Source organism: Euphorbia lathyris, chromosome 1 (assembly GCF_963576675.1).
Source record: "Euphorbia lathyris chromosome 1, ddEupLath1.1, whole genome shotgun sequence".
Lineage (NCBI taxonomy): Eukaryota > Viridiplantae > Streptophyta > Magnoliopsida > Malpighiales > Euphorbiaceae > Euphorbia > Euphorbia lathyris.
The window spans coordinates 131,850,431-131,872,971 of NC_088910.1; the positions used below are offsets into that span (position 1 = coordinate 131,850,431).

Sequence of the window (22,541 nt, forward strand, 5' to 3'; positions counted from 1 at the left end):
ATACTGGGCGCCCCTTTCTCCCGTATGCTCATCCTTCACGTGCATGCACAAGCCCCCGGACCCCAAACACTGACCCCCGCCTCGAAAACATGCACGCCATGGTGAAAAAAAAAATTAAATAATTAAAAAATGCACGTTGCAAAAAAGTTTGGGGGTGCAACACGAGGACTTCCGAAGAGGTCACCCATCTTAGTACTACTCTCACCCAAGCACGTTTAACTTCGGAGTTCTGATGGGATCCGGTGCATTAGTGCTGGTATGATCGCACCCGTCATCCCATGCAAAAACTAAGCATATATTCCATACTGGGCGCCCCTTTCTCCCGTATGCTCATCCTTCACGTGCATGCACAAGCCCCCGGACCCCAAACACTGACCCCCGCCTCGAAAACATGCACGCCATGGTGAAAAAAAAAATTAAATAATTAAAAAATGCACGTTGCAAAAAAGTTTGGGGGTGCAACACGAGGACTTCCCAAGAGGTCAACCATCTTAGTACTACTCTCGCCCAAGCACGTTTAACTTCGGAGTTCTGATGGGATCCGGTGCATTAGTGCTGGTATGATCGCACCCGTCATCACATGCAAAAACTAAGCATATATTCCATACTGGGCGCCCCTTTCTCCCGTATGCTCATCCTTCACGTGCATGCACAAGCCCCCAGACCCCAAACACTGACCCCCGCATCGAAAACGTGCACGCCATGGTGAAAAAAAATTAAATAATTAAAAAATGCACGTTGCAAAAAAGTTTGGGCCCGCCTCGAAAACGTGCACGCCATGGTGAAAAAAAAATTAAATAATTAAAAAATGCACGTTGCAAAAAAGTTTAGGGGTGCAACACGAGGACTTCCCAAGAGGTCACCCATCTTAGTACTACTCTAGCCCAAGCACGTTTAACTTCGGAGTTCTGATGGGATCCGGTGCATTAGTGCTGGTATGATCGCACCCGTCATCCCATGCAAAAACTAAGCATATATTCCATACTGGGCGCCCCTTTCTCCCGTATGCTCATCCTTCACGTACATGCACAAGCCCCCGGACCCCAAACACTGACCCCCGCCTCGAAAACGTGCACGCCATGGTGAAAAAAAAATTAAATAATTAAAAAATGCACGTTGCAAAAAAGTTTGGGCCCGCCTCGAAAACGTGCACGCCATGGTGAAAAAAAAATTAAATAATTAAAAAATGCACGTTGCAAAAAAGTTTGGGGGTGCAACACGAGGACTTCCGAAGAGGTCACCCATCTTAGTACTACTCTCGCCCAAGCACGTTTAACTTCGGGGTTCTGATGGGATCCGGTGCATTAGTGCTGGTATGATCGCACCCGTCATCCCATGCAAAAACTAAGCATATATTCCATACTGGGCGCCCCTTTCTCCCGTATGCTCATCCTTCACGTGCATGCACAAGCCCCCGGACCCCAAACACTGACCCCCGCCTCGAAAACATGCACGCCATGGTGAAAAAAAAAATTAAATAATTAAAAAATGCACGTTGCAAAAAAGTTTGGGGGTGCAACACGAGGACTTCCCAAGAGGTCAACCATCTTAGTACTACTCTCGCCCAAGCACGTTTAACTTCGGAGTTCTGATGGGATCCGGTGCATTAGTGCTGGTATGATCGCACCCGTCATCACATGCAAAAACTAAGCATATATTCCATACTGGGCGCCCCTTTCTCCCGTATGCTCATCCTTCACGTGCATGCACAAGCCCCCGGACCCCAAACACTGACCCCCGCCTCGAAAACGTGCACGCCATGGTGAAAAAAAAAATTAAATAATTAAAAAATGCACGTTGCAAAAAAGTTTGGGCCCGCCTCGAAAACGTGCACGCCATGGTGAAAAAAAAATTAAATAATTAAAAAATGCACGTTGCAAAAAAGTTTAGGGGTGCAACACGAGGACTTCCCAAGAGGTCACCCATCTTAGTACTACTCTCGCCCAAGCACGTTTAACTTCGGAGTTCTGATGGGATCCGGTGCATTAGTGCTGGTATGATCGCACCCGTCATCCCATGCAAAAACTAAGCATATATTCCATACTGGGCGCCCCTTTCTCCCGTATGCTCATCCTTCACGTGCATGCACAAGCCCCCGGACCCCAAACACTGACCCCCGCCTCGAAAACGTGCACGCCATGGTGAAAAAAAATTAAATAATTAAAAAATGCACGTTGCAAAAAAGTTTGGGCCCGCCTCGAAAACGTGCACGCCATGGTGAAAAAAAATTAAATAATTAAAAAATGCACGTTGCAAAAAAGTTTGGGGGTGCAACACGAGGACTTCCCAAGAGGTCACCCATCTTAGTACTACTCTCGCCCAAGCACGTTTAACTTCGGAGTTCTGATCGGATCCGGTGCATTAGTGCTGGTATGATCGCACCCGTCATCCCATGCAAAAACTAAGCATATATTCCATACTGGGCGCCCCTTTCTCCCGTATGCTCATCCTTCACGTGCATGCACAAGCCCCCGGACCCCAAACACTGACCCCCGCCTCGAAAACATGCACGCCATGGTGAAAAAAAAATTAAATAATTAAAAAATGCACGTTGCAAAAAAGTTTGGGGGTGCAACACGAGGACTTCCCAAGAGGTCAACCATCTTAGTACTACTCTCGCCCAAGCACGTTTAACTTCGGAGTTCTGATGGGATCCGGTGCATTAGTGCTGGTATGATCGCACCCGTCATCCCATGCAAAAACTAAGCATATATTCCATACTGGGCGCCCCTTTCTCCCGTATGCTCATCCTTCACGTGCATGCACAAGCCCCCGGACCCCAAACACTGACCCCCGCCTCGAAAACGTGCACGCCATGGTGAAAAAAAAATTAAATAATTAAAAAATGCACGTTGCAAAAAAGTTTGGGCCCGCCTCGAAAACGTGCACGCCATGGTGAAAAAAAAATTAAATAATTAAAAAATGCACGTTGCAAAAAAGTTTGGAGGTGCAACACGAGGACTTCCCAAGAGGTCACCCATCTTAGTACTACTCTCGCCCAAGCACGTTTAACTTCGGAGTTCTGATGGGATCCGGTGCATTAGTGCTGGTATGATCGCACCCGTCATCCCATGCAAAAACTAAGCATATATTCCATACTGGGTGCCCCTTTCTCCCGTATGCTCATCCTTCACGTGCATGCACAAGCCCCCGGACCCCAAACACTGACCCCCGCCTCGAAAACATGCACGCCATGGTGAAAAAAAAAATTAAATAATTAAAAAATGCACGTTGCAAAAAAGTTTGGGGGTGCAACACGAGGACTTCCCAAGAGGTCAACCATCTTAGTACTACTCTCGCCCAAGCACGTTTAACTTCGGAGTTCTGATGGGATCCGGTGCATTAGTGCTGGTATGATCGCACCCGTCATCACATGCAAAAACTAAGCATATATTCCATACTGGGCGCCCCTTTCTCCCGTATGCTCATCCTTCACGTGCATGCACAAGCCCCCGGACCCCAAACACTGACCCCCGCCTCGAAAACGTGCACGCCATGGTGAAAAAAAATTAAATAATTAAAAAATGCACGTTGCAAAAAAGTTTGGGCCCGCCTCGAAAACGTGCACGCCATGGTGAAAAAAAAATTAAATAATTAAAAAATGCACGTTGCAAAAAAGTTTGGAGGTGCAACACGAGGACTTCCCAAGAGGTCACCCATCTTAGTACTACTCTCGCCCAAGCACGTTTAACTTCGGAGTTCTGATGGGATCCGGTGCATTAGTGCTGGTATGATCGCACCCGTCATCCCATGCAAAAACTAAGCATATATTCCATACTGGGCGCCCCTTTCTCCCGTATGCTCATCCTTCACGTGCATGCACAAGCCCCCGGACCCCAAACACTGACCCCCGCCTCGAAAACATGCACGCCATGGTGAAAAAAAAAATTAAATAATTAAAAAATGCACGTTGCAAAAAAGTTTGGGGGTGCAACACGAGGACTTCCCAAGAGGTCAACCATCTTAGTACTACTCTCGCCCAAGCACGTTTAACTTCGGAGTTCTGATGGGATCCGGTGCATTAGTGCTGGTATGATCGCACCCGTCATCACATGCAAAAACTAAGCATATATTCCATACTGGGCGCCCCTTTCTCCCGTATGCTCATCCTTCACGTGCATGCACAAGCCCCCGGACCCCAAACACTGACCCCCGCCTCGAAAACGTGCACGCCATGGTGAAAAAAAAAATTAAATAATTAAAAAATGCACGTTGCAAAAAAGTTTGGGCCCGCCTCGAAAACGTGCACGCCATGGTGAAAAAAAAATTAAATAATTAAAAAATGCACGTTGCAAAAAAGTTTAGGGGTGCAACACGAGGACTTCCCAAGAGGTCACCCATCTTAGTACTACTCTCGCCCAAGCACGTTTAACTTCGGAGTTCTGATGGGATCCGGTGCATTAGTGCTGGTATGATCGCACCCGTCATCACATGCAAAAACTAAGCATATATTCCATACAGGGCGCCCCTTTCTCCCGTATGCTCATCCTTCACGTGCATGCACAAGCCCCCGGACCCCAAACACTGACCCCCGCCTCGAAAACGTGCACGCCATGGTGAAAAAAAATTAAATAATTAAAAAATGCACGTTGCAAAAAAGTTTGGGCCCGCCTCGAAAACGTGCACGCCATGGTGAAAAAAAAATTAAATAATTAAAAAATGCACGTTATAAAAAAGTTTAGGGGTGCAACACGAGGACTTCCCAAGAGGTCACCCATCTTAGTACTACTCTCGCCCAAGCACGTTTAACTTCGGAGTTCTGATGGGATCCGGTGCATTAGTGCTGTATGATCGCACCCGTCATCCCATGCAAAAACTAAGCATACATTCCATACTGGGCGCCCCTTTCTCCCGTATGCTCATCCTTCACGTGCATGCACAAGCCCCCGGACCCCAAACACTGACCCCCGCCTCGAAAACGTGCACGCCATGGTGAAAAAAAATTAAATAATTAAAAAATGCACGTTGCAAAAAAGTTTGGGCCCGCCTCGAAAACGTGCACGCCATGGTGAAAAAAAAATTAAATAATTAAAAAATGCACGTTGCAAAAAAGTTTAGGGGTGCAACACGAGGACTTCCCAAGAGGTCACCCATCTTAGTACTACTCTCGCCCAAGCACGTTTAACTTCGGAGTTCTGATGGGATCCGGTGCATTAGTGCTGGTATGATCGCACCCGTCATCCCATGCAAAAACTAAGCATATATTCCATACTGGGCGCCCCTTTCTCCCGTATGCTCATCCTTCACGTGCATGCACAAGCCCCCGGACCCCAAACACTGACCCCCGCCTCGAAAACGTGCACGCCATGGTGAAAAAAAATTAAATAATTAAAAAATGCACGTTGCAAAAAAGTTTGGGCCCGCCTCGAAAACGTGCACGCCATGGTGAAAAAAAAATTAAATAATTAAAAAATGCACGTTGCAAAAAAGTTTGGGGGTGCAACACGAGGACTTCCCAAGAGGTCACCCATCTTAGTACTACTCTCGCCCAAGCACGTTTAACTTCGGAGTTCTGATGGGATCCGGTGCATTAGTGCTGGTATGATCGCACCCGTCATCCCATGCAAAAACTAAGCATATATTCCATACTGGGCGCCCCTTTCTCCCGTATGCTCATCCTTCACGTGCATGCACAAGCCCCCGGACCCCAAACACTGACCCCCGCCTCGAAAACATGCACGCAATGGTGAAAAAAAAAATTAAATAATTAAAAAATGCACGTTGCAAAAAAGTTTGGGGGTGCAACACGAGGACTTCCCAAGAGGTCAACCATCTTAGTACTACTCTCGCCCAAGCACGTTTAACTTCGGAGTTCTGATCGGATCCGGTGCATTAGTGCTGGTATGATCGCACCCGTCATCCCATGCAAAAACTAAGCATATATTCCATACTGGGCGCCCCTTTCTCCCGTATGCTCATCCTTCACGTGCATGCACAAGCCCCCGGACCCCAAACACTGACCCCCGCCTCGAAAACATGCACGCCATGGTGAAAAAAAAAATTAAATAATTAAAAAATGCACGTTGCAAAAAAGTTTGGGGGTGCAACACGAGGACTTCCCAAGAGGACACCCATCTTAGTACTACTCTCGCCCAAGCACGTTTAACTTCGGAGTTCTGATGGGATCCGGTGCATTAGTGCTGGTATGATCGCACACGTCATCACATGCAAAAACTAAGCATATATTCCATACTGGGCGCCCCTTTCTCCCGTATGCTCATCCTTCACGTGCATGCACAAGCCCCCGGACCCCAAACACTGACCCCCGCCTCGAAAATGTGCACGCCATGGTGAAAAAAAATTAAATAATTAAAAAATGCACGTTGCAAAAAAGTTTGGGCCCGCCTCGAAAACGTGCACGCCATGGTGAAAAAAAAATTAAATAATTAAAAAATGCACGTTATAAAAAAGTTTAGGGGTGCAACACGAGGACTTCCCAAGAGGTCACCCATCTTAGAACTACTCTCGCCCGAGCACGTTTAACTTCGGAGTTCTGATGGGATCCGGTGCATTAGTGCTGGTATGATCGCACCCGTCATCCCATGCAAAAACTAAGCATATATTCCATACTGGGCGCCCCTTTCTCCCGTATGCTCATCCTTCACGTGCATGCACAAGCCCCCGGACCCCAAACACTGACCCCCGCCTCGAAAACGTGCACGCCATGGTGAAAAAAAATTAAATAATTAAAAAATGCACGTTGCAAAAAAGTTTGGGCCCGCCTCGAAAACGTGCACGCCATGGTGAAAAAAAAATTAAATAATTAAAAAATGCACGTTATAAAAAAGTTTAGGGGTGCAACACGAGGACTTCCCAAGAGGTCACCCATCTTAGTACTACTCTCGCCGAAGCACGTTTAACTTCGGAGTTCTGATGGGATCCGGTGCATTAGTGCTGGTATGATCGCACCCGTCATCCCATGCAAAAACTAAGCATATATTCCATACTGGGCGCCCCTTTCTCCCGTATGCTCATCCTTCACGTGCATGCACAAGCCCCCGGACCCCAAACACTGACCCCCGCCTCGAAAACGTGCACGCCATGGTGAAAAAAAATTAAATAATTAAAAAATGCACGTTGCAAAAAAGTTTGGGCCCGCCTCGAAAACGTGCACGCCATGGTGAAAAAAAAATTAAATAATTAAAAAATGCACGTTGGAAAAAAGTTTAGGGGTGCAACACGAGGACTTCCCAAGAGGTCACCCATCTTAGTACTACTCTCGCCCAAACACGTTTAACTTCGGAGTTCTGATGGGATCCGGTGCATTAGTGCTGGTATGATCGCACCCGTCATCCCATGCAAAAACTAAGCATATATTCCATACTGGGCGCCCCTTTCTCCCGTATGCTCATCCTTCACGTGCATGCACAAGCCCCCGGACCCCAAACACTGACCCCCGCCTCGAAAACGGGCACGCCTCGAAAACGTGCACGCCATGGTGAAAAAAAAATTAAATAATTAAAAAATGCACGTTGCAAAAAAGTTTAGGGGTGCAACACGAGGACTTCCCAAGAGGTCACCCATCTTAGTACTACACTCGCCCAAGCACGTTTATCTTCGGAGTTCTGATGGGATCCGGTGCATTAGTGCTGGTATGATCGCACCCGTCATCCCATGCAAAAACTAAGCATATATTCCATACTGGGCGCCCCTTTCTCCCGTATGCTCATCCTTCACGTGCATGCACAAGCCCCCGGACCCCAAACACTGACCCCCGCCTCGAAAACGTGCACGCCATGGTGAAAAAAAATTAAATAATTAAAAAATGCACGTTGCAAAAAAGTTTGGGCCCGCCTCGAAAACGTGCACGCCATGGTGAAAAAAAAATTAAATAATTAAAAAATGCACGTTGCAAAAAAGTTTAGGGGTGCAACACGAGGACTTCCCAAGAGGTCACCCATCTTAGTACTACTCTCGCCCAAGCACGTTTAACTTCGGAGTTCTGATGGGATCCGGTGCATTAGTGCTGGTATGATCGCACCCGTCATCCCATGCAAAAACTAAGCATATATTCCATACTGGGCGCCCCTTTCTCCCGTATGCTCATCCTTCACGTGCATGCACAAGCCCCCGGACCCCAAACACTGACCCCCGCCTCGAAAACGTGCACGCCATGGTGAAAAAAAAATTAAATAATTAAAAAATGCACGTTGCAAAAAAGTTTGGGCCCGCCTCGAAAACGTGCACGCCATGGTGAAAAAAAAATTAAATAATTAAAAAATGCACGTTGCAAAAAAGTTTGGGGGTGCAACACGAGGACTTCCCAAGAGGTCACCCATCTTAGTACTACTCTCGCCCAAGCACGTTTAACTTCGGAGTTCTGATGGGATCGGGTGCATTAGTGCTGGTATGATCGCACCCGTCATCCCATGCAAAAACTAAGCATATATTCCATACTGGGCGCCCCTTTCTCCCGTATGCTCATCCTTCACGTGCATGCACAAGCCCCCGGACCCCAAACACTGACCCCCGCCTCGAAAACATGCACGCCATGGTGAAAAAAAAAATTAAATAATTAAAAAATGCACGTTGCAAAAAAGTTTGGGGGTGCAACACGAGGACTTCCCAAGAGGTCACCCATCTTAGTACTACTCTCGCCCAAGCATGTTTAACTTCGGAGTTCTGATGGGATCCGGTGCATTAGTGCTGGTATGATCGCACCCGTCATCACATGCAAAAACTAAGCATATATTCCATACTGGGCGCCCCTTTCTCCCGTATGCTCATCCTTCACGTGCATGCACAAGCTCCCGGACCCCAAACACTGACCCCCGCCTCGAAAACGTGCACGCCATGGTGAAAAAAAATTAAATAATTAAAAAATGCACGTTGCAAAAAAGTTTGGGCCCGCCTCGAAAACGTGCACGCCATGGTGCAAAAAAAATTAAATAATTAAAAAATGCACGTTATAAAAAAGTTTAGGGGTGCAACACGAGGACTTCCCAAGAGGTCACCCATCTTAGTACTACTCTCGCCCAAGCACGTTTAACTTTGGAGTTCTGATGGGATCCGATGCATTAGTGCTGGTATGATCGCACCCGTCATCCCATGCAAAAACTAAGCATATATTCCATACTGGGCGCCCCTTTCTCCCGTATGCTCATCCTTCACGTGCATGCACAAGCCCCCGGACCCCAAACACTGACCCCTGCCTCGAAAACGTGCACGCCATGGTGAAAAAAAAATTAAATAATTAAAAAATGCACGTTGCAAAAAAGTTTGGGCCCGCCTCGAAAACGTGCACGCCATGGTGAAAAAAAAATTAAATAATTAAAAAATGCACGTTGCAAAAAAGTTTGGGGGTGCAACACGAGGACTTCCGAAGAGGTCACCCATCTTAGTACTACTCTCGCCCAAGCACGTTTAACTTCGGAGTTCTGATGGGATCCGGTGCATTAGTGCTGGTATGATCGCACCCGTCATCCCATGCAAAAACTAAGCATATATTCCATACTGGGCGCCCCTTTCTCCCGTATGCTCATCCTTCACGTGCATGCACAAGCCCCCGGACCCCAAACACTGACCCCCGCCTCGAAAACATGCACGCCATGGTGAAAAAAAAAATTAAATAATTAAAAAATGCACGTTGCAAAAAAGTTTGGGGGTGCAACACGAGGACTTCCGAAGAGGTCACCCATCTTAGTACTACTCTCGCCCAAGCACGTTTAACTTCGGAGTTCTGATGGGATCCGGTGCATTAGTGCTGGTATGATCGCACCCGTCATCCCATGCAAAAACTAAGCATATATTCCATACTGGGCGCCCCTTTCTCCCGTATGCTCATCCTTCACGTGCATGCACAAGCCCCCGGACCCCAAACACTGACCCCCGCCTCGAAAACATGCACGCCATGGTGAAAAAAAAAATTAAATAATTAAAAAATGCACGTTGCAAAAAAGTTTGGGGGTGCAACACGAGGACTTCCCAAGAGGTCAACCATCTTAGTACTACTCTCGCCCAAGCACGTTTAACTTCGGAGTTCTGATGGGATCCGGTGCATTAGTGCTGGTATGATCGCACCCGTCATCACATGCAAAAACTAAGCATATATTCCATACTGGGCGCCCCTTTCTCCCGTATGCTCATCCTTCACGTGCATGCACAAGCCCCCGGACCCCAAACACTGACCCCCGCCTCGAAAACGTGCACGCCATGGTGAAAAAAAATTAAATAATTAAAAAATGCACGTTGCAAAAAAGTTTGGGCCCGCCTCGAAAACGTGCACGCCATGGTGAAAAAAAAATTAAATAATTAAAAAATGCACGTTGCAAAAAAGTTTAGGGGTGCAACACGAGGACTTCCCAAGAGATCACCCATCTTAGTACTACTCTCGCCCAAGCACGTTTAACTTCAGAGTTCTGATGGGATCCGGTGCATTAGTGTTGGTATGATCGCACCCGTCATCCCATGCAAAAACTAAGCATATATTCCATACTGGGCGCCCCTTTCTCCCGTATGCTCATCCTTCACGTGCATGCACAAGCCCCCGGACCCCAAACACTGACCCCCGCCTCGAAAACGTGCACGCCATGGTGAAAAAAAAATTAAATAATTAAAAAATGCACGTTGCAAAAAAGTTTGGGCCCGCCTCGAAAACGTGCACGCCATGGTGAAAAAAAAATTAAATAATTAAAAAATGCACGTTGCAAAAAAGTTTGGGGGTGCAACACGAGGACTTCCGAAGAGGTCACCCATCTTAGTACTACTCTCGCCCAAGCACGTTTAACTTCGGAGTTCTGATGGGATCCGGTGCATTAGTGCTGGTATGATCGCACCCGTCATCCCATGCAAAAACTAAGCATATATTCCATACTGGGCGCCCCTTTCTCCCGTATGCTCATCCTTCACGTGCATGCACAAGCCCCCGGACCCCAAACACTGACCCCCGCCTCGAAAACATGCACGCCATGGTGAAAAAAAAAATTAAATAATTAAAAAATGCACGTTGCAAAAAAGTTTGGGGGTGCAACACGAGGACTTCCGAAGAGGTCACCCATCTTAGTACTACTCTCGCCCAAGCACGTTTAACTTCGGAGTTCTGATGGGATCCGGTGCATTAGTGCTGGTATGATCGCACCCGTCATCCCATGCAAAAACTAAGCATATATTCCATACTGGGCGCCCCTTTCTCCCGTATGCTCATCCTTCACGTGCATGCACAAGCCCCCGGACCCCAAACACTGACCCCCGCCTCGAAAACATGCACGCCATGGTGAAAAAAAAAATTAAATAATTAAAAAATGCACGTTGCAAAAAAGTTTGGGGGTGCAACACGAGGACTTCCCAAGAGGTCAACCATCTTAGTACTACTCTCGCCCAAGCACGTTTAACTTCGGAGTTCTGATGGGATCCGGTGCATTAGTGCTGGTATGATCGCACCCGTCATCACATGCAAAAACTAAGCATATATTCCATACTGGGCGCCCCTTTCTCCCGTATGCTCATCCTTCACGTGCATGCACAAGCCCCCGGACCCCAAACACTGACCCCCGCCTCGAAAACGTGCACGCCATGGTGAAAAAAAAATTAAATAATTAAAAAATGCACGTTGCAAAAAAGTTTGGGCCCGCCTCGAAAACGTGCACGCCATGGTGAAAAAAAAATTAAATAATTAAAAAATGCACGTTGCAAAAAAGTTTGGGGGTGCAACACGAGGACTTCCCAAGAGGTCACCCATCTTAGTACTACTCTCGCCCAAGCACGTTTAACTTCGGAGTTCTGATGGGATCGGGTGCATTAGTGCTGGTATGATCGCACCCGTCATCCCATGCAAAAACTAAGCATATATTCCATACTGGGCGCCCCTTTCTCCCGTATGCTCATCCTTCACGTGCATGCACAAGCCCCCGGACCCCAAACACTGACCCCCGCCTCGAAAACATGCACGCCATGGTGAAAAAAAAAATTAAATAATTAAAAAATGCACGTTGCAAAAAAGTTTGGGGGTGCAACACGAGGACTTCCCAAGAGGTCACCCATCTTAGTACTACTCTCGCCCAAGCATGTTTAACTTCGGAGTTCTGATGGGATCCGGTGCATTAGTGCTGGTATGATCGCACCCGTCATCACATGCAAAAACTAAGCATATATTCCATACTGGGCGCCCCTTTCTCCCGTATGCTCATCCTTCACGTGCATGCACAAGCCCCCGGACCCCAAACACTGACCCCCGCCTCGAAAACGTGCACGCCATGGTGAAAAAAAATTAAATAATTAAAAAATGCACGTTGCAAAAAAGTTTGGGCCCGCCTCGAAAACGTGCACGCCATGGTGAAAAAAAAATTAAATAATTAAAAAATGCACGTTGCAAAAAAGTTTAGGGGTGCAACACGAGGACTTCCCAAGAGATCACCCATCTTAGTACTACTCTCGCCCAAGCACGTTTAACTTCAGAGTTCTGATGGGATCCGGTGCATTAGTGTTGGTATGATCGCACCCGTCATCCCATGCAAAAACTAAGCATATATTCCATACTGGGCGCCCCTTTCTCCCGTATGCTCATCCTTCACGTGCATGCACAAGCCCCCGGACCCCAAACACTGACCCCCGCCTCGAAAACGTGCACGCCATGGTGAAAAAAAAATTAAATAATTAAAAAATGCACGTTGCAAAAAAGTTTGGGCCCGCCTCGAAAACGTGCACGCCATGGTGAAAAAAAAATTAAATAATTAAAAAATGCACGTTGCAAAAAAGTTTAGGGGTGCAACACGAGGACTTCCCAAGAGGTCACCCATCTTAGTACTACACTCGCCCAAGCACGTTTATCTTCGGAGTTCTGATGGGATCCGGTGCATTAGTGCTGGTATGATCGCACCCGTCATCCCATGCAAAAACTAAGCATATATTCCATACTGGGCGCCCCTTTCTCCCGTATGCTCATCCTTCACGTGCATGCACAAGCCCCCGGACCCCAAACACTGACCCCCGCCTCGAAAACGTGCACGCCATGGTGAAAAAAAATTAAATAATTAAAAAATGCACGTTGCAAAAAAGTTTGGGCCCGCCTCGAAAACGTGCACGCCATGGTGAAAAAAAAATTAAATAATTAAAAAATGCACGTTGCAAAAAAGTTTAGGGGTGCAACACGAGGACTTCCCAAGAGGTCACCCATCTTAGTACTACTCTCGCCCAAGCACGTTTAACTTCGGAGTTCTGATGGGATCCGGTGCATTAGTGCTGGTATGATCGCACCCGTCATCCCATGCAAAAACTAAGCATATATTCCATACTGGGCGCCCCTTTCTCCCGTATGCTCATCCTTCACGTGCATGCACAAGCCCCCGGACCCCAAACACTGACCCCCGCCTCGAAAACGTGCACGCCATGGTGAAAAAAAAATTAAATAATTAAAAAATGCACGTTGCAAAAAAGTTTGGGCCCGCCTCGAAAACGTGCACGCCATGGTGAAAAAAAAATTAAATAATTAAAAAATGCACGTTGCAAAAAAGTTTGGGGGTGCAACACGAGGACTTCCCAAGAGGTCACCCATCTTAGTACTACTCTCGCCCAAGCACGTTTAACTTCGGAGTTCTGATGGGATCGGGTGCATTAGTGCTGGTATGATCGCACCCGTCATCCCATGCAAAAACTAAGCATATATTCCATACTGGGCGCCCCTTTCTCCCGTATGCTCATCCTTCACGTGCATGCACAAGCCCCCGGACCCCAAACACTGACCCCCGCCTCGAAAACATGCACGCCATGGTGAAAAAAAAAATTAAATAATTAAAAAATGCACGTTGCAAAAAAGTTTGGGGGTGCAACACGAGGACTTCCCAAGAGGTCACCCATCTTAGTACTACTCTCGCCCAAGCATGTTTAACTTCGGAGTTCTGATGGGATCCGGTGCATTAGTGCTGGTATGATCGCACCCGTCATCACATGCAAAAACTAAGCATATATTCCATACTGGGCGCCCCTTTCTCCCGTATGCTCATCCTTCACGTGCATGCACAAGCCCCCGGACCCCAAACACTGACCCCCGCCTCGAAAACGTGCACGCCATGGTGAAAAAAAATTAAATAATTAAAAAATGCACGTTGCAAAAAAGTTTGGGCCCGCCTCGAAAACGTGCACGCCATGGTGAAAAAAAAATTAAATAATTAAAAAATGCACGTTGCAAAAAAGTTTAGGGGTGCAACACGAGGACTTCCCAAGAGATCACCCATCTTAGTACTACTCTCGCCCAAGCACGTTTAACTTCAGAGTTCTGATGGGATCCGGTGCATTAGTGTTGGTATGATCGCACCCGTCATCCCATGCAAAAACTAAGCATATATTCCATACTGGGCGCCCCTTTCTCCCGTATGCTCATCCTTCACGTGCATGCACAAGCCCCCGGACCCCAAACACTGACCCCCGCCTCGAAAACGTGCACGCCATGGTGAAAAAAAAATTAAATAATTAAAAAATGCACGTTGCAAAAAAGTTTGGGCCCGCCTCGAAAACGTGCACGCCATGGTGAAAAAAAAATTAAATAATTAAAAAATGCACGTTGCAAAAAAGTTTAGGGGTGCAACACGAGGACTTCCCAAGAGGTCACCCATCTTAGTACTACACTCGCCCAAGCACGTTTATCTTCGGAGTTCTGATGGGATCCGGTGCATTAGTGCTGGTATGATCGCACCCGTCATCCCATGCAAAAACTAAGCATATATTCCATACTGGGCGCCCCTTTCTCCCGTATGCTCATCCTTCACGTGCATGCACAAGCCCCCGGACCCCAAACACTGACCCCCGCCTCGAAAACGTGCACGCCATGGTGAAAAAAAATTAAATAATTAAAAAATGCACGTTGCAAAAAAGTTTGGGCCCGCCTCGAAAACGTGCACGCCATGGTGAAAAAAAAATTAAATAATTAAAAAATGCACGTTGCAAAAAAGTTTAGGGGTGCAACACGAGGACTTCCCAAGAGGTCACCCATCTTAGTACTACTCTCGCCCAAGCACGTTTAACTTCGGAGTTCTGATGGGATCCGGTGCATTAGTGCTGGTATGATCGCACCCGTCATCCCATGCAAAAACTAAGCATATATTCCATACTGGGCGCCCCTTTCTCCCGTATGCTCATCCTTCACGTGCATGCACAAGCCCCCGGACCCCAAACACTGACCCCCGCCTCGAAAACGTGCACGCCATGGTGAAAAAAAAATTAAATAATTAAAAAATGCACGTTGCAAAAAAGTTTGGGCCCGCCTCGAAAACGTGCACGCCATGGTGAAAAAAAAATTAAATAATTAAAAAATGCACGTTGCAAAAAAGTTTGGGGGTGCAACACGAGGACTTCCCAAGAGGTCACCCATCTTAGTACTACTCTCGCCCAAGCACGTTTAACTTCGGAGTTCTGATGGGATCGGGTGCATTAGTGCTGGTATGATCGCACCCGTCATCCCATGCAAAAACTAAGCATATATTCCATACTGGGCGCCCCTTTCTCCCGTATGCTCATCCTTCACGTGCATGCACAAGCCCCCGGACCCCAAACACTGACCCCCGCCTCGAAAACATGCACGCCATGGTGAAAAAAAAAATTAAATAATTAAAAAATGCACGTTGCAAAAAAGTTTGGGGGTGCAACACGAGGACTTCCCAAGAGGTCACCCATCTTAGTACTACTCTCGCCCAAGCATGTTTAACTTCGGAGTTCTGATGGGATCCGGTGCATTAGTGCTGGTATGATCGCACCCGTCATCACATGCAAAAACTAAGCATATATTCCATACTGGGCGCCCCTTTCTCCCGTATGCTCATCCTTCACGTGCATGCACAAGCTCCCGGACCCCAAACACTGACCCCCGCCTCGAAAACGTGCACGCCATGGTGAAAAAAAATTAAATAATTAAAAAATGCACGTTGCAAAAAAGTTTGGGCCCGCCTCGAAAACGTGCACGCCATGGTGCAAAAAAAATTAAATAATTAAAAAATGCACGTTATAAAAAAGTTTAGGGGTGCAACACGAGGACTTCCCAAGAGGTCACCCATCTTAGTACTACTCTCGCCCAAGCACGTTTAACTTTGGAGTTCTGATGGGATCCGATGCATTAGTGCTGGTATGATCGCACCCGTCATCCCATGCAAAAACTAAGCATATATTCCATACTGGGCGCCCCTTTCTCCCGTATGCTCATCCTTCACGTGCATGCACAAGCCCCCGGACCCCAAACACTGACCCCTGCCTCGAAAACGTGCACGCCATGGTGAAAAAAAAATTAAATAATTAAAAAATGCACGTTGCAAAAAAGTTTGGGCCCGCCTCGAAAACGTGCACGCCATGGTGAAAAAAAAATTAAATAATTAAAAAATGCACGTTGCAAAAAAGTTTGGGGGTGCAACACGAGGACTTCCGAAGAGGTCACCCATCTTAGTACTACTCTCGCCCAAGCACGTTTAACTTCGGAGTTCTGATGGGATCCGGTGCATTAGTGCTGGTATGATCGCACCCGTCATCCCATGCAAAAACTAAGCATATATTCCATACTGGGCGCCCCTTTCTCCCGTATGCTCATCCTTCACGTGCATGCACAAGCCCCCGGACCCCAAACACTGACCCCCGCCTCGAAAACATGCACGCCATGGTGAAAAAAAAAATTAAATAATTAAAAAATGCACGTTGCAAAAAAGTTTGGGGGTGCAACACGAGGACTTCCGAAGAGGTCACCCATCTTAGTACTACTCTCGCCCAAGCACGTTTAACTTCGGAGTTCTGATGGGATCCGGTGCATTAGTGCTGGTATGATCGCACCCGTCATCCCATGCAAAAACTAAGCATATATTCCATACTGGGCGCCCCTTTCTCCCGTATGCTCATCCTTCACGTGCATGCACAAGCCCCCGGACCCCAAACACTGACCCCCGCCTCGAAAACATGCACGCCATGGTGAAAAAAAAAATTAAATAATTAAAAAATGCACGTTGCAAAAAAGTTTGGGGGTGCAACACGAGGACTTCCCAAGAGGTCAACCATCTTAGTACTACTCTCGCCCAAGCACGTTTAACTTCGGAGTTCTGATGGGATCCGGTGCATTAGTGCTGGTATGATCGCACCCGTCATCACATGCAAAAACTAAGCATATATTCCATACTGGGCGCCCCTTTCTCCCGTATGCTCATCCTTCACGTGCATGCACAAGCCCCCGGACCCCAAACACTGACCCCCGCCTCGAAAACGTGCACGCCATGGTGAAAAAAAATTAAATAATTAAAAAATGCACGTTGCAAAAAAGTTTGGGCCCGCCTCGAAAACGTGCACGCCATGGTGAAAAAAAAATTAAATAATTAAAAAATGCACGTTGCAAAAAAGTTTAGGGGTGCAACACGAGGACTTCCCAAGAGATCACCCATCTTAGTACTACTCTCGCCCAAGCACGTTTAACTTCAGAGTTCTGATGGGATCCGGTGCATTAGTGTTGGTATGATCGCACCCGTCATCCCATGCAAAAACTAAGCATATATTCCATACTGGGCGCCCCTTTCTCCCGTATGCTCATCCTTCACGTGCATGCACAAGCCCCCGGACCCCAAACACTGACCCCCGCCTCGAAAACGTGCACGCCATGGTGAAAAAAAAATTAAATAATTAAAAAATGCACGTTGCAAAAAAGTTTGGGCCCGCCTCGAAAACGTGCACGCCATGGTGAAAAAAAAATTAAATAATTAAAAAATGCACGTTGCAAAAAAGTTTGGGGGTGCAACACGAGGACTTCCGAAGAGGTCACCCATCTTAGTACTACTCTCGCCCAAGCACGTTTAACTTCGGAGTTCTGATGGGATCCGGTGCATTAGTGCTGGTATGATCGCACCCGTCATCCCATGCAAAAACTAAGCATATATTCCATACTGGGCGCCCCTTTCTCCCGTATGCTCATCCTTCACGTGCATGCACAAGCCCCCGGACCCCAAACACTGACCCCCGCCTCGAAAACATGCACGCCATGGTGAAAAAAAAAATTAAATAATTAAAAAATGCACGTTGCAAAAAAGTTTGGGGGTGCAACACGAGGACTTCCGAAGAGGTCACCCATCTTAGTACTACTCTCGCCCAAGCACGTTTAACTTCGGAGTTCTGATGGGATCCGGTGCATTAGTGCTGGTATGATCGCACCCGTCATCCCATGCAAAAACTAAGCATATATTCCATACTGGGCGCCCCTTTCTCCCGTATGCTCATCCTTCACGTGCATGCACAAGCCCCCGGACCCCAAACACTGACCCCCGCCTCGAAAACATGCACGCCATGGTGAAAAAAAAAATTAAATAATTAAAAAATGCACGTTGCAAAAAAGTTTGGGGGTGCAACACGAGGACTTCCCAAGAGGTCAACCATCTTAGTACTACTCTCGCCCAAGCACGTTTAACTTCGGAGTTCTGATGGGATCCGGTGCATTAGTGCTGGTATGATCGCACCCGTCATCACATGCAAAAACTAAGCATATATTCCATACTGGGCGCCCCTTTCTCCCGTATGCTCATCCTTCACGTGCATGCACAAGCCCCCGGACCCCAAACACTGACCCCCGCCTCGAAAACGTGCACGCCATGGTGAAAAAAAATTAAATAATTAAAAAATGCACGTTGCAAAAAAGTTTGGGCCCGCCTCGAAAACGTGCACGCCATGGTGAAAAAAAAATTAAATAATTAAAAAATGCACGTTGCAAAAAAGTTTAGGGGTGCAACACGAGGACTTCCCAAGAGATCACCCATCTTAGTACTACTCTCGCCCAAGCACGTTTAACTTCAGAGTTCTGATGGGATCCGGTGCATTAGTGTTGGTATGATCGCACCCGTCATCCCATGCAAAAACTAAGCATATATTCCATACTGGGCGCCCCTTTCTCCCGTATGCTCATCCTTCACGTGCATGCACAAGCCCCCGGACCCCAAACACTGACCCCCGCCTCGAAAACGTGCACGCCATGGTGAAAAAAAAATTAAATAATTAAAAAATGCACGTTGCAAAAAAGTTTGGGCCCGCCTCGAAAACGTGCACGCCATGGTGAAAAAAAAATTAAATAATTAAAAAATGCACGTTGCAAAAAAGTTTGGGGGTGCAACACGAGGACTTCCGAAGAGGTCACCCATCTTAGTACTACTCTCGCCCAAGCACGTTTAACTTCGGAGTTCTGATGGGATCCGGTGCATTAGTGCTGGTATGATCGCACCCGTCATCCCATGCAAAAACTAAGCATATATTCCATACTGGGCGCCCCTTTCTCCCGTATGCTCATCCTTCACGTGCATGCACAAGCCCCCGGACCCCAAACACTGACCCCCGCCTCGAAAACATGCACGCCATGGTGAAAAAAAAAATTAAATAATTAAAAAATGCACGTTGCAAAAAAGTTTGGGGGTGCAACACGAGGACTTCCCAAGAGGTCAACCATCTTAGTACTACTCTCGCCCAAGCACGTTTAACTTCGGAGTTCTGATGGGATTCGGTGCATTAGTGCTGGTATGATCGCACCCGTCATCACATGCAAAAACTAAGCATATATTCCATACTGGGCGCCCCTTTCTCCCGTATGCTCATCCTTCACGTGCATGCACAAGCCCCCGGACCCCAAACACTGACCCCCGCCTCGAAAACGTGCACGCCATGGTGAAAAAAAAATTAAATAATTAAAAAATGCACGTTGCAAAAAAGTTTGGGCCCGCCTCGAAAACGTCCACGCCATGGTGAAAAAAAAATTAAATAATTAAAAAATGCACGTTGCAAAAAAGTTTAGGGGTGCAACACGAGGACTTCCCAAGAGGTCACCCATCTTAGTACTACTCTCGCCCAAGCACGTTTAACTTCGGAGTTCTGATGGGATCCGGTGCATTAGTGCTGGTATGATCGCACCCGTCATCCCATGCAAAAACTAAGCATATATTCCATACTGGGCGCCCCTTTCTCCCGTATGCTCATCCTTCACGTGCATGCACAAGCCCCCGGACCCCAAACACTGACCCCCGCCTCGAAAACGTGCACGCCATGGTGAAAAAAAAATTAAATAATTAAAAAATGCACGTTGCAAAAAAGTTTGGGCCCGCCTCGAAAACGTGCACGCCATGGTGAAAAAAAAATTAAATAATTAAAAAATGCACGTTGCAAAAAAGTTTGGGGGTGCAACACGAGGACTTCCCAAGAGGTCACCCATCTTAGTACTACTCTCGCCCAAGCACGTTTAACTTCGGAGTTCTGATGGGATCCGGTGCATTAGTGCTGGTATGATCGCACCCGTCATCCCATGCAAAAACTAAGCATATATTCCATACTGGGCGCCCCTTTCTCCCGTATGCTCATCCTTCACGTGCATGCACAAGCCCCCGGACCCCAAACACTGACCCCCGCCTCGAAAACATGCACGCCATGGTGAAAAAAAAAATTAAATAATTAAAAAATGCACGTTGCAAAAAAGTTTGGGGGTGCAACACGAGGACTTCCCAAGAGGTCAACCATCTTAGTACTACTCTCGCCCAAGCACGTTTAACTTCGGAGTTCTGATGGGATCCGGTGCATTAGTGCTGGTATGATCGCACCCGTCATCACATGCAAAAACTAAGCATATATTCCATACTGGGCGCCCCTTTCTCCCGTATGCTCATCCTTCACGTGCATGCACAAGCCCCCGGACCCCAAACACTGACCCCCGCCTCGAAAACGTGCACGCCATGGTGAAAAAAAAAATTAAATAATTAAAAAATGCACGTTGCAAAAAAGTTTGTGCCCGCCTCGAAAACGTGCACGCCATGGTGAAAAAAAAATTAAATAATTAAAAAATGCACGTTGCAAAAAAGTTTAGGGGTGCAACACGAGGACTTCCCAAGAGGTCACCCATCTTAGTACTACTCTCGCCCAAGCACGTTTAACTTCGGAGTTCTGATGGGATCCGGTGCATTAGTGCTGGTATGATCGCACCCGTCATCCCATGCAAAAACTAAGCATATATTCCATACTGGGCGCCCCTTTCTCCCGTATGCTCATCCTTCACGTGCATGCACAAGCCCCCGGACCCCAAACACTGACCCCGCCTCGAAAACGTGCACGCCATGGTGAAAAAAAAATTAAATAATTAAAAAATGCACGTTGCAAAAAAGTTTGGGCCCGCCTCGAAAACGTGCACGCCATGGTGAAAAAAAAATTAAATAATTAAAAAATGCACGTTGCAAAAAAGTTTGGGGGTGCAACACGAGGAATTCCCAAGAGGTCACCCATCTTAGTACTACTCTCGCCCAAGCACGTTTAACTTCGGAGTTCTGATGGGATCCGGTGCATTAGTGCTGGTATGATCGCACCCGTCATCCCATGCAAAAACTAAGCATATATTCCATACTGGGCGCCCCTTTCTCCCGTATGCTCATCCTTCACGTGCATGCACAAGCCCCCGGACCCCAAACACTGACCCCCGCCTCGAAAACATGCACGCCATGGTGAAAAAAAAAATTAAATAATTAAAAAATGCACGTTGCAAAAAAGTTTGGGGGTGCAACACGAGGACTTCCCAAGAGGTCAACCATCTTAGTACTACTCTCGCCCAAGCACGTTTAACTTCGGAGTTCTGATGGGATCCGGTGCATTAGTGCTGGTATGATCGCACCCGTCATCACATGCAAAAACTAAGCATATATTCCATACTGGGCGCCCCTTTCTCCCGTATGCTCATCCTTCACGTGCATGCACAAGCCCCCGGACCCCAAACACTGACCCCGCCTCGAAAACGTGCACGCCATGGTGAAAAAAAATTAAATAATTAAAAAATGCACGTTGCAAAAAAGTTTGGGCCCGCCTCGAAAACGTGCACGCCATGGTGAAAAAAAAATTAAATAATTAAAAAATGCACGTTATAAAAAGTTTAGGGGTGCAACACGAGGACTTCCCAAGAGGTCACCCATCTTAGTACTACTCTCGCCCAAGCACGTTTAACTTCGGAGTTCTGATGGGATCCGGTGCATTAGTGCTGGTATGATCGCACCCGTCATCACATGCAAAAACTAAGCATATATTCCATACTGGGCGCCCCTTTCTCCCGTATGCTCATCCTTCACGTGCATGCACAAGCCCCCGGACCCCAAACACTGACCCCCGCCTCGAAAACGTGCACGCCATGGTGAAAAAAAAAATTAAATAATTAAAAAATGCACGTTGCAAAAAAGTTTGGGCCCGCCTCGAAAACGTGCACGCCATGGTGAAAAAAAAATTAAATAATTAAAAAATGCACGTTGCAAAAAAGTTTAGGGGTGCAACACGAGGACTTCCCAAGAGGTCACCCATCTTAGTACTACTTTCGCCCAAGCACGTTTAACTTCGGAGTTCTGATGGGATCCGGTGCATTAGTGCTGGTATGATCGCACCCGTCATCCCATGCAAAAACTAAGCATATATTCCATACTGGGCGCCCCTTTCTCCCGTATGCTCATCCTTCACGTGCATGCACAAGCCCCCGGACCCCAAACACTGACCCCCGCCTCGAAAACGTGCACGCCATGGTGAAAAAAAAATTAAATAATTAAAAAATGCACGTTGCAAAAAAGTTTGTGCCCGCCTCGAAAACGTGCACGCCATGG

At 47.0% G+C, this 22,541-nt stretch overlaps 64 non-coding genes across 64 annotated transcripts; all 64 read right to left on the bottom strand.

Moving 5' to 3' along the window:
• Positions 1–151: 151 nt before the first annotated feature.
• On the bottom strand, positions 152–270 carry LOC136214583 (5S ribosomal RNA). The gene has a single exon (XR_010681664.1). It is a non-coding gene; the product is annotated as a 5S ribosomal RNA (ribosomal RNA).
• A 183-nt stretch (positions 271–453) lies between these two features.
• Positions 454–572, bottom strand: LOC136212627 (5S ribosomal RNA). Its single transcript, XR_010679776.1, has one exon. It is a non-coding gene; the product is annotated as a 5S ribosomal RNA (ribosomal RNA).
• A 258-nt stretch (positions 573–830) lies between these two features.
• Positions 831–949, bottom strand: LOC136213625 (5S ribosomal RNA). Its single transcript, XR_010680724.1, has one exon. It is a non-coding gene; the product is annotated as a 5S ribosomal RNA (ribosomal RNA).
• Positions 950–1,208: 259 nt separating this feature from the next.
• Positions 1,209–1,327, bottom strand: LOC136214975 (5S ribosomal RNA). The gene has a single exon (XR_010682035.1). It is a non-coding gene; the product is annotated as a 5S ribosomal RNA (ribosomal RNA).
• A 183-nt stretch (positions 1,328–1,510) lies between these two features.
• On the bottom strand, positions 1,511–1,629 carry LOC136212629 (5S ribosomal RNA). The gene has a single exon (XR_010679777.1). It is a non-coding gene; the product is annotated as a 5S ribosomal RNA (ribosomal RNA).
• A 260-nt stretch (positions 1,630–1,889) lies between these two features.
• LOC136212650 (5S ribosomal RNA) lies at positions 1,890–2,008 on the bottom strand. The gene has a single exon (XR_010679796.1). It is a non-coding gene; the product is annotated as a 5S ribosomal RNA (ribosomal RNA).
• Positions 2,009–2,265: 257 nt separating this feature from the next.
• Positions 2,266–2,384, bottom strand: LOC136213881 (5S ribosomal RNA). Its single transcript, XR_010680980.1, has one exon. It is a non-coding gene; the product is annotated as a 5S ribosomal RNA (ribosomal RNA).
• Positions 2,385–2,566: 182 nt separating this feature from the next.
• LOC136212630 (5S ribosomal RNA) lies at positions 2,567–2,685 on the bottom strand. Its single transcript, XR_010679778.1, has one exon. It is a non-coding gene; the product is annotated as a 5S ribosomal RNA (ribosomal RNA).
• A 259-nt stretch (positions 2,686–2,944) lies between these two features.
• On the bottom strand, positions 2,945–3,063 carry LOC136212024 (5S ribosomal RNA). The gene has a single exon (XR_010679203.1). It is a non-coding gene; the product is annotated as a 5S ribosomal RNA (ribosomal RNA).
• A 183-nt stretch (positions 3,064–3,246) lies between these two features.
• LOC136212631 (5S ribosomal RNA) lies at positions 3,247–3,365 on the bottom strand. Its single transcript, XR_010679779.1, has one exon. It is a non-coding gene; the product is annotated as a 5S ribosomal RNA (ribosomal RNA).
• A 258-nt stretch (positions 3,366–3,623) lies between these two features.
• On the bottom strand, positions 3,624–3,742 carry LOC136212025 (5S ribosomal RNA). Its single transcript, XR_010679204.1, has one exon. It is a non-coding gene; the product is annotated as a 5S ribosomal RNA (ribosomal RNA).
• Positions 3,743–3,925: 183 nt separating this feature from the next.
• On the bottom strand, positions 3,926–4,044 carry LOC136212632 (5S ribosomal RNA). The gene has a single exon (XR_010679780.1). It is a non-coding gene; the product is annotated as a 5S ribosomal RNA (ribosomal RNA).
• A 260-nt stretch (positions 4,045–4,304) lies between these two features.
• On the bottom strand, positions 4,305–4,423 carry LOC136212662 (5S ribosomal RNA). The gene has a single exon (XR_010679807.1). It is a non-coding gene; the product is annotated as a 5S ribosomal RNA (ribosomal RNA).
• Positions 4,424–4,681: 258 nt separating this feature from the next.
• Positions 4,682–4,799, bottom strand: LOC136215307 (5S ribosomal RNA). The gene has a single exon (XR_010682350.1). It is a non-coding gene; the product is annotated as a 5S ribosomal RNA (ribosomal RNA).
• Positions 4,800–5,057: 258 nt separating this feature from the next.
• Positions 5,058–5,176, bottom strand: LOC136212673 (5S ribosomal RNA). The gene has a single exon (XR_010679818.1). It is a non-coding gene; the product is annotated as a 5S ribosomal RNA (ribosomal RNA).
• A 258-nt stretch (positions 5,177–5,434) lies between these two features.
• On the bottom strand, positions 5,435–5,553 carry LOC136212685 (5S ribosomal RNA). Its single transcript, XR_010679829.1, has one exon. It is a non-coding gene; the product is annotated as a 5S ribosomal RNA (ribosomal RNA).
• Positions 5,554–5,736: 183 nt separating this feature from the next.
• On the bottom strand, positions 5,737–5,855 carry LOC136214847 (5S ribosomal RNA). Its single transcript, XR_010681914.1, has one exon. It is a non-coding gene; the product is annotated as a 5S ribosomal RNA (ribosomal RNA).
• Positions 5,856–6,038: 183 nt separating this feature from the next.
• On the bottom strand, positions 6,039–6,157 carry LOC136213727 (5S ribosomal RNA). Its single transcript, XR_010680831.1, has one exon. It is a non-coding gene; the product is annotated as a 5S ribosomal RNA (ribosomal RNA).
• Positions 6,158–6,415: 258 nt separating this feature from the next.
• Positions 6,416–6,534, bottom strand: LOC136214165 (5S ribosomal RNA). Its single transcript, XR_010681262.1, has one exon. It is a non-coding gene; the product is annotated as a 5S ribosomal RNA (ribosomal RNA).
• Positions 6,535–6,792: 258 nt separating this feature from the next.
• On the bottom strand, positions 6,793–6,911 carry LOC136214470 (5S ribosomal RNA). Its single transcript, XR_010681555.1, has one exon. It is a non-coding gene; the product is annotated as a 5S ribosomal RNA (ribosomal RNA).
• A 258-nt stretch (positions 6,912–7,169) lies between these two features.
• LOC136212421 (5S ribosomal RNA) lies at positions 7,170–7,288 on the bottom strand. The gene has a single exon (XR_010679579.1). It is a non-coding gene; the product is annotated as a 5S ribosomal RNA (ribosomal RNA).
• Positions 7,289–7,487: 199 nt separating this feature from the next.
• On the bottom strand, positions 7,488–7,606 carry LOC136213804 (5S ribosomal RNA). Its single transcript, XR_010680907.1, has one exon. It is a non-coding gene; the product is annotated as a 5S ribosomal RNA (ribosomal RNA).
• A 258-nt stretch (positions 7,607–7,864) lies between these two features.
• LOC136212697 (5S ribosomal RNA) lies at positions 7,865–7,983 on the bottom strand. Its single transcript, XR_010679840.1, has one exon. It is a non-coding gene; the product is annotated as a 5S ribosomal RNA (ribosomal RNA).
• A 259-nt stretch (positions 7,984–8,242) lies between these two features.
• LOC136214195 (5S ribosomal RNA) lies at positions 8,243–8,361 on the bottom strand. Its single transcript, XR_010681292.1, has one exon. It is a non-coding gene; the product is annotated as a 5S ribosomal RNA (ribosomal RNA).
• A 183-nt stretch (positions 8,362–8,544) lies between these two features.
• Positions 8,545–8,663, bottom strand: LOC136213362 (5S ribosomal RNA). The gene has a single exon (XR_010680478.1). It is a non-coding gene; the product is annotated as a 5S ribosomal RNA (ribosomal RNA).
• Positions 8,664–8,921: 258 nt separating this feature from the next.
• Positions 8,922–9,040, bottom strand: LOC136214531 (5S ribosomal RNA). Its single transcript, XR_010681612.1, has one exon. It is a non-coding gene; the product is annotated as a 5S ribosomal RNA (ribosomal RNA).
• Positions 9,041–9,299: 259 nt separating this feature from the next.
• On the bottom strand, positions 9,300–9,418 carry LOC136213032 (5S ribosomal RNA). Its single transcript, XR_010680165.1, has one exon. It is a non-coding gene; the product is annotated as a 5S ribosomal RNA (ribosomal RNA).
• Positions 9,419–9,601: 183 nt separating this feature from the next.
• LOC136213033 (5S ribosomal RNA) lies at positions 9,602–9,720 on the bottom strand. The gene has a single exon (XR_010680166.1). It is a non-coding gene; the product is annotated as a 5S ribosomal RNA (ribosomal RNA).
• Positions 9,721–9,903: 183 nt separating this feature from the next.
• On the bottom strand, positions 9,904–10,022 carry LOC136212633 (5S ribosomal RNA). Its single transcript, XR_010679781.1, has one exon. It is a non-coding gene; the product is annotated as a 5S ribosomal RNA (ribosomal RNA).
• A 258-nt stretch (positions 10,023–10,280) lies between these two features.
• Positions 10,281–10,399, bottom strand: LOC136215362 (5S ribosomal RNA). Its single transcript, XR_010682404.1, has one exon. It is a non-coding gene; the product is annotated as a 5S ribosomal RNA (ribosomal RNA).
• Positions 10,400–10,658: 259 nt separating this feature from the next.
• LOC136213034 (5S ribosomal RNA) lies at positions 10,659–10,777 on the bottom strand. Its single transcript, XR_010680167.1, has one exon. It is a non-coding gene; the product is annotated as a 5S ribosomal RNA (ribosomal RNA).
• Positions 10,778–10,960: 183 nt separating this feature from the next.
• LOC136213035 (5S ribosomal RNA) lies at positions 10,961–11,079 on the bottom strand. Its single transcript, XR_010680168.1, has one exon. It is a non-coding gene; the product is annotated as a 5S ribosomal RNA (ribosomal RNA).
• A 183-nt stretch (positions 11,080–11,262) lies between these two features.
• On the bottom strand, positions 11,263–11,381 carry LOC136212634 (5S ribosomal RNA). The gene has a single exon (XR_010679782.1). It is a non-coding gene; the product is annotated as a 5S ribosomal RNA (ribosomal RNA).
• A 259-nt stretch (positions 11,382–11,640) lies between these two features.
• LOC136214196 (5S ribosomal RNA) lies at positions 11,641–11,759 on the bottom strand. Its single transcript, XR_010681293.1, has one exon. It is a non-coding gene; the product is annotated as a 5S ribosomal RNA (ribosomal RNA).
• A 183-nt stretch (positions 11,760–11,942) lies between these two features.
• On the bottom strand, positions 11,943–12,061 carry LOC136213363 (5S ribosomal RNA). Its single transcript, XR_010680479.1, has one exon. It is a non-coding gene; the product is annotated as a 5S ribosomal RNA (ribosomal RNA).
• A 258-nt stretch (positions 12,062–12,319) lies between these two features.
• On the bottom strand, positions 12,320–12,438 carry LOC136215363 (5S ribosomal RNA). The gene has a single exon (XR_010682405.1). It is a non-coding gene; the product is annotated as a 5S ribosomal RNA (ribosomal RNA).
• A 259-nt stretch (positions 12,439–12,697) lies between these two features.
• Positions 12,698–12,816, bottom strand: LOC136213806 (5S ribosomal RNA). The gene has a single exon (XR_010680908.1). It is a non-coding gene; the product is annotated as a 5S ribosomal RNA (ribosomal RNA).
• A 258-nt stretch (positions 12,817–13,074) lies between these two features.
• LOC136212708 (5S ribosomal RNA) lies at positions 13,075–13,193 on the bottom strand. Its single transcript, XR_010679851.1, has one exon. It is a non-coding gene; the product is annotated as a 5S ribosomal RNA (ribosomal RNA).
• Positions 13,194–13,452: 259 nt separating this feature from the next.
• Positions 13,453–13,571, bottom strand: LOC136214198 (5S ribosomal RNA). The gene has a single exon (XR_010681296.1). It is a non-coding gene; the product is annotated as a 5S ribosomal RNA (ribosomal RNA).
• A 183-nt stretch (positions 13,572–13,754) lies between these two features.
• LOC136213365 (5S ribosomal RNA) lies at positions 13,755–13,873 on the bottom strand. Its single transcript, XR_010680480.1, has one exon. It is a non-coding gene; the product is annotated as a 5S ribosomal RNA (ribosomal RNA).
• Positions 13,874–14,131: 258 nt separating this feature from the next.
• LOC136215364 (5S ribosomal RNA) lies at positions 14,132–14,250 on the bottom strand. Its single transcript, XR_010682406.1, has one exon. It is a non-coding gene; the product is annotated as a 5S ribosomal RNA (ribosomal RNA).
• Positions 14,251–14,509: 259 nt separating this feature from the next.
• LOC136213807 (5S ribosomal RNA) lies at positions 14,510–14,628 on the bottom strand. The gene has a single exon (XR_010680909.1). It is a non-coding gene; the product is annotated as a 5S ribosomal RNA (ribosomal RNA).
• A 258-nt stretch (positions 14,629–14,886) lies between these two features.
• On the bottom strand, positions 14,887–15,005 carry LOC136212720 (5S ribosomal RNA). Its single transcript, XR_010679862.1, has one exon. It is a non-coding gene; the product is annotated as a 5S ribosomal RNA (ribosomal RNA).
• Positions 15,006–15,264: 259 nt separating this feature from the next.
• Positions 15,265–15,383, bottom strand: LOC136214199 (5S ribosomal RNA). The gene has a single exon (XR_010681297.1). It is a non-coding gene; the product is annotated as a 5S ribosomal RNA (ribosomal RNA).
• Positions 15,384–15,566: 183 nt separating this feature from the next.
• LOC136213366 (5S ribosomal RNA) lies at positions 15,567–15,685 on the bottom strand. Its single transcript, XR_010680481.1, has one exon. It is a non-coding gene; the product is annotated as a 5S ribosomal RNA (ribosomal RNA).
• A 258-nt stretch (positions 15,686–15,943) lies between these two features.
• Positions 15,944–16,062, bottom strand: LOC136214532 (5S ribosomal RNA). Its single transcript, XR_010681613.1, has one exon. It is a non-coding gene; the product is annotated as a 5S ribosomal RNA (ribosomal RNA).
• Positions 16,063–16,321: 259 nt separating this feature from the next.
• Positions 16,322–16,440, bottom strand: LOC136213036 (5S ribosomal RNA). Its single transcript, XR_010680169.1, has one exon. It is a non-coding gene; the product is annotated as a 5S ribosomal RNA (ribosomal RNA).
• A 183-nt stretch (positions 16,441–16,623) lies between these two features.
• LOC136213039 (5S ribosomal RNA) lies at positions 16,624–16,742 on the bottom strand. Its single transcript, XR_010680171.1, has one exon. It is a non-coding gene; the product is annotated as a 5S ribosomal RNA (ribosomal RNA).
• Positions 16,743–16,925: 183 nt separating this feature from the next.
• Positions 16,926–17,044, bottom strand: LOC136212635 (5S ribosomal RNA). The gene has a single exon (XR_010679783.1). It is a non-coding gene; the product is annotated as a 5S ribosomal RNA (ribosomal RNA).
• A 258-nt stretch (positions 17,045–17,302) lies between these two features.
• LOC136215365 (5S ribosomal RNA) lies at positions 17,303–17,421 on the bottom strand. Its single transcript, XR_010682407.1, has one exon. It is a non-coding gene; the product is annotated as a 5S ribosomal RNA (ribosomal RNA).
• A 259-nt stretch (positions 17,422–17,680) lies between these two features.
• Positions 17,681–17,799, bottom strand: LOC136213040 (5S ribosomal RNA). Its single transcript, XR_010680172.1, has one exon. It is a non-coding gene; the product is annotated as a 5S ribosomal RNA (ribosomal RNA).
• Positions 17,800–17,982: 183 nt separating this feature from the next.
• Positions 17,983–18,101, bottom strand: LOC136213041 (5S ribosomal RNA). Its single transcript, XR_010680173.1, has one exon. It is a non-coding gene; the product is annotated as a 5S ribosomal RNA (ribosomal RNA).
• A 183-nt stretch (positions 18,102–18,284) lies between these two features.
• On the bottom strand, positions 18,285–18,403 carry LOC136212637 (5S ribosomal RNA). Its single transcript, XR_010679785.1, has one exon. It is a non-coding gene; the product is annotated as a 5S ribosomal RNA (ribosomal RNA).
• A 258-nt stretch (positions 18,404–18,661) lies between these two features.
• Positions 18,662–18,780, bottom strand: LOC136215367 (5S ribosomal RNA). Its single transcript, XR_010682409.1, has one exon. It is a non-coding gene; the product is annotated as a 5S ribosomal RNA (ribosomal RNA).
• A 259-nt stretch (positions 18,781–19,039) lies between these two features.
• Positions 19,040–19,158, bottom strand: LOC136213042 (5S ribosomal RNA). The gene has a single exon (XR_010680174.1). It is a non-coding gene; the product is annotated as a 5S ribosomal RNA (ribosomal RNA).
• A 183-nt stretch (positions 19,159–19,341) lies between these two features.
• On the bottom strand, positions 19,342–19,460 carry LOC136214928 (5S ribosomal RNA). The gene has a single exon (XR_010681991.1). It is a non-coding gene; the product is annotated as a 5S ribosomal RNA (ribosomal RNA).
• Positions 19,461–19,719: 259 nt separating this feature from the next.
• On the bottom strand, positions 19,720–19,838 carry LOC136212732 (5S ribosomal RNA). The gene has a single exon (XR_010679873.1). It is a non-coding gene; the product is annotated as a 5S ribosomal RNA (ribosomal RNA).
• A 259-nt stretch (positions 19,839–20,097) lies between these two features.
• On the bottom strand, positions 20,098–20,216 carry LOC136212743 (5S ribosomal RNA). The gene has a single exon (XR_010679884.1). It is a non-coding gene; the product is annotated as a 5S ribosomal RNA (ribosomal RNA).
• A 183-nt stretch (positions 20,217–20,399) lies between these two features.
• Positions 20,400–20,518, bottom strand: LOC136212638 (5S ribosomal RNA). Its single transcript, XR_010679786.1, has one exon. It is a non-coding gene; the product is annotated as a 5S ribosomal RNA (ribosomal RNA).
• Positions 20,519–20,778: 260 nt separating this feature from the next.
• LOC136212754 (5S ribosomal RNA) lies at positions 20,779–20,897 on the bottom strand. Its single transcript, XR_010679895.1, has one exon. It is a non-coding gene; the product is annotated as a 5S ribosomal RNA (ribosomal RNA).
• Positions 20,898–21,155: 258 nt separating this feature from the next.
• LOC136211649 (5S ribosomal RNA) lies at positions 21,156–21,274 on the bottom strand. Its single transcript, XR_010678845.1, has one exon. It is a non-coding gene; the product is annotated as a 5S ribosomal RNA (ribosomal RNA).
• A 183-nt stretch (positions 21,275–21,457) lies between these two features.
• LOC136212640 (5S ribosomal RNA) lies at positions 21,458–21,576 on the bottom strand. Its single transcript, XR_010679787.1, has one exon. It is a non-coding gene; the product is annotated as a 5S ribosomal RNA (ribosomal RNA).
• Positions 21,577–21,832: 256 nt separating this feature from the next.
• Positions 21,833–21,951, bottom strand: LOC136212767 (5S ribosomal RNA). Its single transcript, XR_010679908.1, has one exon. It is a non-coding gene; the product is annotated as a 5S ribosomal RNA (ribosomal RNA).
• Positions 21,952–22,211: 260 nt separating this feature from the next.
• On the bottom strand, positions 22,212–22,330 carry LOC136213491 (5S ribosomal RNA). Its single transcript, XR_010680599.1, has one exon. It is a non-coding gene; the product is annotated as a 5S ribosomal RNA (ribosomal RNA).
• Positions 22,331–22,541: the final 211 nt, after the last annotated feature.